Source organism: Pipistrellus kuhlii, unplaced genomic scaffold (assembly GCF_014108245.1).
Source record: "Pipistrellus kuhlii isolate mPipKuh1 unplaced genomic scaffold, mPipKuh1.p scaffold_m20_p_19, whole genome shotgun sequence".
NCBI classification, from domain to species: Eukaryota; Metazoa; Chordata; class Mammalia; order Chiroptera; family Vespertilionidae; genus Pipistrellus; species Pipistrellus kuhlii.
The window spans coordinates 7095567-7103502 of record NW_023425504.1 but is presented as its reverse complement, the minus strand read 5'-3'; the positions used below and the strand labels follow the sequence as shown (position 1 = coordinate 7103502).

The 7936-nt window shown below is 44.0% G+C and overlaps 1 long non-coding RNA gene and 1 pseudogene across 1 annotated transcript; both read left to right on the top strand.

Annotated features, from left to right (window-relative positions):
• The first annotated feature begins 1056 nt into the window (after positions 1-1056).
• On the top strand, positions 1057-5137 carry LOC118722125 (annotated as a pseudogene).
• A 1700-nt stretch (positions 5138-6837) lies between these two features.
• Positions 6838-7717, top strand: LOC118722126. Its single transcript, XR_004988904.2, has 2 exons — positions 6838-7374; positions 7424-7717. It is a non-coding gene; the product is annotated as an uncharacterized LOC118722126 (long non-coding RNA).
• Positions 7718-7936: the final 219 nt, after the last annotated feature.

Below are 7936 nucleotides of genomic sequence, written 5' to 3'. Positions count from 1 at the left end.
CCTCTCTTTGACCAGTTGGCCCCCATCAGCCCAATCAGGACTAGAAATGGGATTACTGGGTTAAATGCTTGCCCCCCCACCAGCCCCAATTGGCATTGATCATTGGCCAGGCCAAGGGATCTCACCCATGCAGGAATTCATGCACACCAGGCCTCTAGTATAAACATAATTCATTGCTAAACATAATCACTGGAAATGGTTGCATTTTTAAAAATTACACCTTTAAAAATGTATATTATTTTTCATTTTATACCACTCAGGATTAAACAGAGGGTTAAAGTTAATTAAAATAAAAGAGTAAACAAAAGCTACATTGTAATTCTGCAAAGGCAACCATGAAGAACAGCTTTTCTATAATTTGAATGTGTATTTTGTCCTGGTTTTGACTGAAAGTAGTCTAATATGTTGAGAGGCAAAGAAAAAGTGTTAATCTGTAAAAATTCCGTTTTAAAAACAGAAGCTGTCCAATTTGCTTGACTAAAAAACATGAGTGCCAGGCACTTTCACCTCTTTGGAAATTAGTCCCAGAGGGGAGCTAGGAGCTTGGGGTCAGAGCGTGAGCGTTATCTGTAATCCCAGTTCTGCCAGCACTCCAGTCCAAGTCTCTGGTTCTTGTACCCCTGCACCTATACCACGATACTGTAGCGACCAGTGGCTCAATTGCGTGGCAGGAGCAGACTTCCACGGGGGCAGCAGCCAGGAATGGAAGCAGAGAACGCGGGCAGCTATTCTCTTCAGCAAGCTCAAGCTTTTTACACATTTCCATTTAAACAAATGATGGCCAAGGCTCCTAACATGGAAGTTATGGACACACAGCAGATGCCAGCGGAAGTTCCAGAGTCAGCTCCTGCTCAGGCACCTAGACAAGAGGCTCCCAAAAGAAGGAAAGGAAAACCCAGAACAAGACAACCAAAAAACAAAAACAAAACAAAACAAAACAAACAAACAAACAAAAAAAGCCCAGTGGAACCCAAGAGACCTGCCAAGGCCAAGAAACCTGTCGAGACGAAAAAGTCTGCCAAGTTCACAAAATCAAAAGAAAAGCATGAAAAAATTACAGACATGGTTAAAGTGAAAAAAAAAAGTTGACCATTTTAATGGTGTTTTAGAAGCAGAACTTTTGACTAAGACGCTCCCGGACATTTTGACCTTCAATCTGGACATTGTGATTATTGGTATAAACCCGGGACTGATGGCTGCTTACAAAGGGCATCATTAACCTGGACCTGGAAACCATTTTTTGAAGTGTCTATTTATGTCAGGACTAAGCAAGGTCCAACTGAACCATATGGACGATCACACTTTACCAGGAAAGTATGGTATTGGATTTACCAATATGGTGGAAAGGACAACACCAGGCAGCAAGGACTTTTCCAGTAAAGAATTTCATGAAGGAGGATGTATTCTAGAGCAGAAATTACAGAAATATCAGCCACGAATAGCAGTGTTTAATGGAAAATGTATTTATGAAATTTTTAGTAAAGAAGTTTTTGGAGTAAAGGTTAAGAACTTAGAATTTGGACTTCAACCTCACAAGATCCCAGACACAGAAACTCTCTGCTATGTGATGCCATCATCCAGTGAAAGATGTGCTCAGTTTCCCTGAGCCCAGGACAAAGTTCATTGCTACATTAAGCTGAAAGACTTACAAGATAAATTGAAAGGCATTGAACGAACCACAGATGTTCAGGAAGTTCAGTATACATTTAATCTGCAGCTTGTCCAAGAGGATGTAAAGAAGATGGCTGTTAGGGAAGAAAAATATGACCCGGGTTATGAAGCAGCATATGGTGGTGCTTACAGTGCAAATCCATGCAATAGTGAACCTTGCAGCTTCTCTTCAAATGGGCTAACAGCTGACTGTGGAGAATCGACTTTCAGTGATGTTCCCAAAGGGCAGTGGATGAGCCATTCATTTATAGACCAGATTCCTTCCTTCAACAATCATTGTGGGATACAAGGAAGAAGGAAACCTTGCTTAGGCATGGTGCTTCTCAGCCCTGCTCAAATGATGCAGTTTAATTGCAGTTGTTAAGAAGTAGCCTTCAGTTTTCTAACTGAAGTATTTTATTATTAAGAAGTAGCCTTCAGGAGAACCAAGATGGTAGCATAGGTAAACGCCTAACTGCAGCCTCACACAACAATTAAAAAAAAAAAAAAACAACTAAAATACAAAATGGACATTATCCAGAACTACAGGAAAGTTGACTAACTGGAAATTCTACAACTAGAAGGAAAGAGAAAACCAGAAGGAAAATCAGAGGAGCTGTAAAAGCCTAAGGTACGGAGACACAGTGTGAGTGGAGAGAGGACGGAGCCGGAGAGGAGGGGGCGGCTGAGTGCCTGGCTGGCGTTCCCTAGGGGGACGGAGATAAAAGCTCCGGACTGTGCTGAGCCCCAGTTCCAACTGTACTGAATCCCAGTTTTTGGCCAGACCCTGGGGACCCAGGCTCATACGGAGGAAATCTGGGTTGTAAGGCGGAAACTTAGGGGAGCGGCAAAAGACAGTCCTGGAGGTGCACACATTGCGCGCAGAGGACGGACTGTTGACTCGACTGCTAGATTGCCCTAGCAGGAAAGAGACAAAAGCTCTGGACTGTGTTTAGCCCCAGTTCTGACTGTACTGAACCCAAGGCCAGACCCTGGGAACCCAGGCTCATACGGAGAGTGTCTGAGTGTAAGGCAGAAACTTAGGGGAGCGGCGAAAGACAGTCCCGGAGCCACACACATTGCACACAGAGACTGTGCTGCTGGATTGCCATAGCGGGAAGGAGACAAAAGCTCAAGACTTCTATGAACCCCACTTCCAACCCCACTTCCAACTGCACTGAACCCCAGTTCCGGACTCATTGGGGGAGAGCCTAGACTGTTTGGTCGTGGGCCAAACTCAAAGGCACCTTTCTTTCAGAGGTGCTTGCAGCGAATACCAAAGCATTGAGTACCGAAGGACACTGAGGAACACTGAGACTCAGGAACCTCATAGGGCAGGACTAACAGTAAGCCAAGACTGTAGGCGCCACCTTGAAACTCTGCCTCATCCAAGCTGAGCACAGTGGCTTTTGCAATTTTCCAAGTCTAGTTGAATAAGGCTGTCTCCTGGCATAGACACAGCTGAGCCTCACAGCCAATTGGCCCAGAGGTCACTTCCTCCCAGTGATACCAACAACAATCAAGACTTAACTACAACAAGGCTGTACACACAGTCCACAAAAGGGGGCACCAAGAGTGTCCACCTCAGGTAACTGGGAGACTGACCCATTGAACCATACAGGACACCTTAGCACACAAAGCCACCCTACCAACTCAGGGTAAATGCCTAGACAAAGAAGCAGAACACAAACGAAAAAAATGGAGGACAAAAAGAGACTGGATATAGAGTTCAAAACCATGCTTATAAGGTTTTTCAAGAATTTCCTAGAAAAGGCCTATAAAATAAACGAGACCTATGAGGATATGATAAGGGATCAACTACAAATAAAAAGAGATCAACTAGAAATAAAGAATACATTGTCTGAAATAAAAAGATATTATACAGAGTCCTAAAAACAGAATGGAAGATCGCAAGAATCAAGTCAAAGATTTGGAACACAAAGAGCCAGAGGACACTCCTCCACAGAAGCAAGAAGACAAGAGAATCCAGAAAGTTGAAGATAATGTAAGAAACCTTTGGGACAACTTCAAGCAAACCAACATCAGAATTAAGGGGGTCCCAGAAGAAGAGAGAGAGCAAGATACCGAAAACATACTGGAAGAAATAGTGACAGAAAACTTCCCCCACCTGGTGAAAGAAATAGACTTACAAGAAAGGAAGCGCACAGAACCCCAAACAAAAGGAATCCAAAGAGGATCACACCAAGACACATCATAATTAAAATTCCAAGAGCAAAAGACAAAGAGAGAATATTAAAAGCAGCAAGAGAAAAGCAGGTAGTTACCTATAAAGGAGCACCCATACAATTGTCAGCTGATTTCTCAACAGAAACCATGCAGGCCAGATGGGAATGGCAAGAAATATTCAAGGTGATGAATAGCAAGAACCTACAGCCAAAAATAATCTACCCAGCAAAGCTATCACTCAGAATCAAAGGCCAGATAAAGAGCTTCGCACAGTAAAAAAAGCTAAAGGAGTTCATCACCCCCAAACAAGAATTATATGAATTGCGGAAGGGGGTTCTTTAGAAAGAGGAAGAAAATAAAGATAAAAATTATGAACAATAAATACATAACTATCAACCAGAGAATCTAAAAACCAAGGAAATTAAAAAATCTGATGAACAATATTAACTGGTGAATATAATAGAATCAGAGGTATGGAAGGGGAGTGAACTGATGATTCTTGGGGAAAAGGGGAGTGGGGGGGGGGGTGCGGGAAGAGCTGAACATAAACTGTGCACCTATGGATGAGGACAATGGGGGGTGGGGAAAGGGCAGAGGGTTGGGTGGGAATCTGGTGGATGGGAGCAATGAAGGGGGAAAAATGAGGAACATTTGTAATAATATGAACAATAAAGATTTTTTTTTAAAAAGAAGTAGCCTTCAGTTTTATAACTGAAGTATTTTATTAGTGCTTTCCTCTGGTGATGTAACCATTGTACAGTTGTGTGGTAGAATCAACTGTATGAACCTGGGTAGCTTGGAAGGAATATTTAGGATATTTTGTATTTGAGTTTTTGTATTTGAATTAACCATCATTTCAGCATTTTATAAAGGCTTTTATCATTTAGGAAGAAACTGATTTTCTTTTGGGAGTCATTTTTAAACTGTAATTTAAAAAAATGCGTCAGAATATTTATTGATTATTCACTGTGCATAAACCTAGAAACACCATTACTCCTTTTATGCCTAAGAAGGGCATTCTATGCTGTTAGTAAGAATTGCCACTGGTAAAGTGGCAGATGTGTTGATTTTCATGTGAAGTTAAGCCTCTGGAGTCAGATTCACACTCAGACCTCTTTACCAATGTTGATCATTTGTTAGAGTTGCTTTCTAATACAGACATAGAGTGTGGCCTTGCAGAAGCAGGACCAACCTGGCCTTATGTGACAGGGCATTCAACCCTGGCCTTGGCCTCCTCGCCCTGTGTGCTAATTCTCTCATAGGCAGAAACTATTCTGCTGGCATGATGGGCTCTAAGGAATGCAGTAGACTTTTTTTTTTCTATCTTCTTTCTAAAAACAAGTTTTATTGTCAAATTCTTTTTATCCGAGTTTGTCTTTAAGCACTTGCATTGTAATCTTTTATCTTTCTTCTTTTTTTTTTAAATCAATCTTTATTGTTCATATTGTTACAAAGGTTCCTCATTTCTTCCCCCGTCCACCAGGTTCCCGCCCCACCCTCCACCCCTTCCCCATCCCCCATTGTCCTCATCCATAGGTGCAGTTTATGTTCAGTCTCTTCCTCCCTCCCTTTCCCCGATAGTAAATCCCTTTTCAGATAGTAAATCAGTTACTTAGCATTTTCTCATATCAATAATACCACCACATGCCCAATGGTACATTTCACACAAAAGACATTTCCAAATAGGTCAACCAGCCTCATCCAGGCCCCACCCAAGGCACTCACAGATCAACACCCCAGCCCTATACTAACTCAACACATCCAGATCTAAGCCTTCATCACTTGATTCAGCAGACCCTCAATTTCCCACAAAAGTTTCCAGCCATGTCTGAGAGGCAGCCGTGGGGCAGGGACAGGCGAGGAGCTAGCTGTTCCGGGCCTGGCTGCTCCGGGCCTGGCCTCTGTTGCTCTGGTTCGTTCCACAACCAGCTGCTCCGGGTCTGGTCACCGCCACTCCCAACCTAGTTGCTCTGGACCTGGCTGCTGCTGCTCCGAGCCTGGCCGCACCAGACCCAGCTGTTCTGGGCCTGGCCACTCCCAGCCTGGCAGCCGCTGCTCCGGGCCTGGCCGCACAAGACCCGGCTGCTCCGGGCCTGGCCGCTCCCAGCCTGGCAGCCGCTGCTCCGGGCCTGGCCGCACCAGACCCGGCTGCTCCGGGTTTGGCCGCTCCCAGTCTGGCAGCCGCTGCTCCGGGCCTGGCCGCAGCAGACCCGGCTGCTCTGGGCCCGGTTGCCATGGGCCTGGCCGCTCCGAGTCTGGCCGCTCCCAGCCTGGATGCTCTGGGCTTGGCTACTGCTGTTCTGGACCTGGCTGCTCCCAACCCGGCTGCTCTGGGCCCGGCTTCTCCGGGCCCGGCCACTCCGAGTCTGGGTGTTCCTGGATTGGCCTCCCTGGGCTTGGCTGCCTCCGCCTCAGGCCTGGCTGCCACTGCCCCAGGTCTGGCTGCTCCAGTGCTGGCTGTTGTTGCTCTGGTTCTGGCTGCTGCTGTTCTGGGGCCTGGCCATTGCTGCTCCGGGCCCGGTTGCCATTGCTTTGTGCCTGGGCACTCTATGCCTGGCCGCCGCTGTTCCAACATTCTGTCCTTTTTTTAAAAAAAAAACGCATTTATGTTGCAATGTTGGCTGGTGAGTTGAGTTCTGACTTAGTCTTTGAATTTTCAAGACTTTCTTTGTATTCTTTCTTAAGTAATTTTACTATCTTTTGCTCTCACTTGATTTCTTCACATTGAGAACTTTGGTTTCTTCCTCCTTGTCCTGGGAGCTCAGCAGATTGGCCTGTGGCACTCCTTTGTTCGCAGTGGGCTCCCGCACTAAAACCAGCCTGTTGCTGGGGTCCGCTCCACCCAGGAAGCAGCCCCCGGCCTTGGCTCCGTTGCCCGCGCTCAGAGGTCGATGGCTCAGGGGCACCCCCCCCCTGGGGGCCCCATCGCCCGGCTCCCTGCCTGCGCCCGGCTGGCCGGTGTCCGGCAGGGGCTCCTGCTCACCGTCGCATAAGGAATGCAGTAGACCTTTTAAATGTTGTTACTTCATCTGTGTTTTACTTGAGAGACATATTATACACTCGATGTGGAAAGAACTGAATTTCTCTTTCAATACCTACCTATCACCATTCAAATTTTATCTTCCTCAGCTTTAGGGATGTAACATGGCAAGTGATAAGAAATGAATTTTCAGGATGAGTGACAAGATGTTGGAGGTGTTTGATAATCTTTTTAAACTGGTGCTTTATGTACATGAGATGTACTACTATAATTAAGACAACTTTTCTTGCTAGTTAAATCTCATAAGCCAGTAATTTACAAACTTCTTTCTCTGCATCGTTCTTTGTTGATGTGGACTAAGTTAACCTTATGCAAGGTTAGGTTTTAAGTAGTGTACCTTTGTGATTTTCTAATGCATTTTCCAAGGTGCTACAAATGGTCCAGACTTCTAGGCTTGACAGGTATAAACCTAGGTATTTGAAAATGCTATTTGCATCTCCCCTTGATCACTTATACCCCAGAAGCATGCTTTTTAATATGAAAGTATTTTTCAAAAGGTGTTGTTTTTTTTAAAAGATTATATGCTCTGTTCTTTTTTATAATAAGAGAAACAAATCCTTGTTGTGAATCTTAACATGCTATTTAGCTGCTGGCTGTGATGGATTTTATTTTTCCTTTAGTCTGGATCAAGCTGTGTAAGAGACATTCATGTTATTTAAATCATGTATTGTACTGCTGTTTATATGGATGTTTTGTGAGGGTGCTTTGAAATGCCTTGCATCAGGGACTAGGAACAACTGAATTATTTTTTCATGGGACTGTGTAAAACATGTAACTAGGTATTACTTTGGTATATAATAATTTGTAGCCTTACACTGGATTTTTCTATTTTAGTAGAGAAAATACCCTTTAAATTATGGACACTTACTAGAGAATGGGTTTAAGGACTTTCCAAGTGTACAGCAATGGTGTGTTTCATTAAATATGACAGGTAGTAAATGTTGATATATTCTATACATGACACTATGAGACTTTTTCATTAAAAATATTGAAAAGAAGTCTGATGATTTTTACAATTAAAAAATGTAAGAATTATTTTAAAAAAAAGAAAAAAGAAAA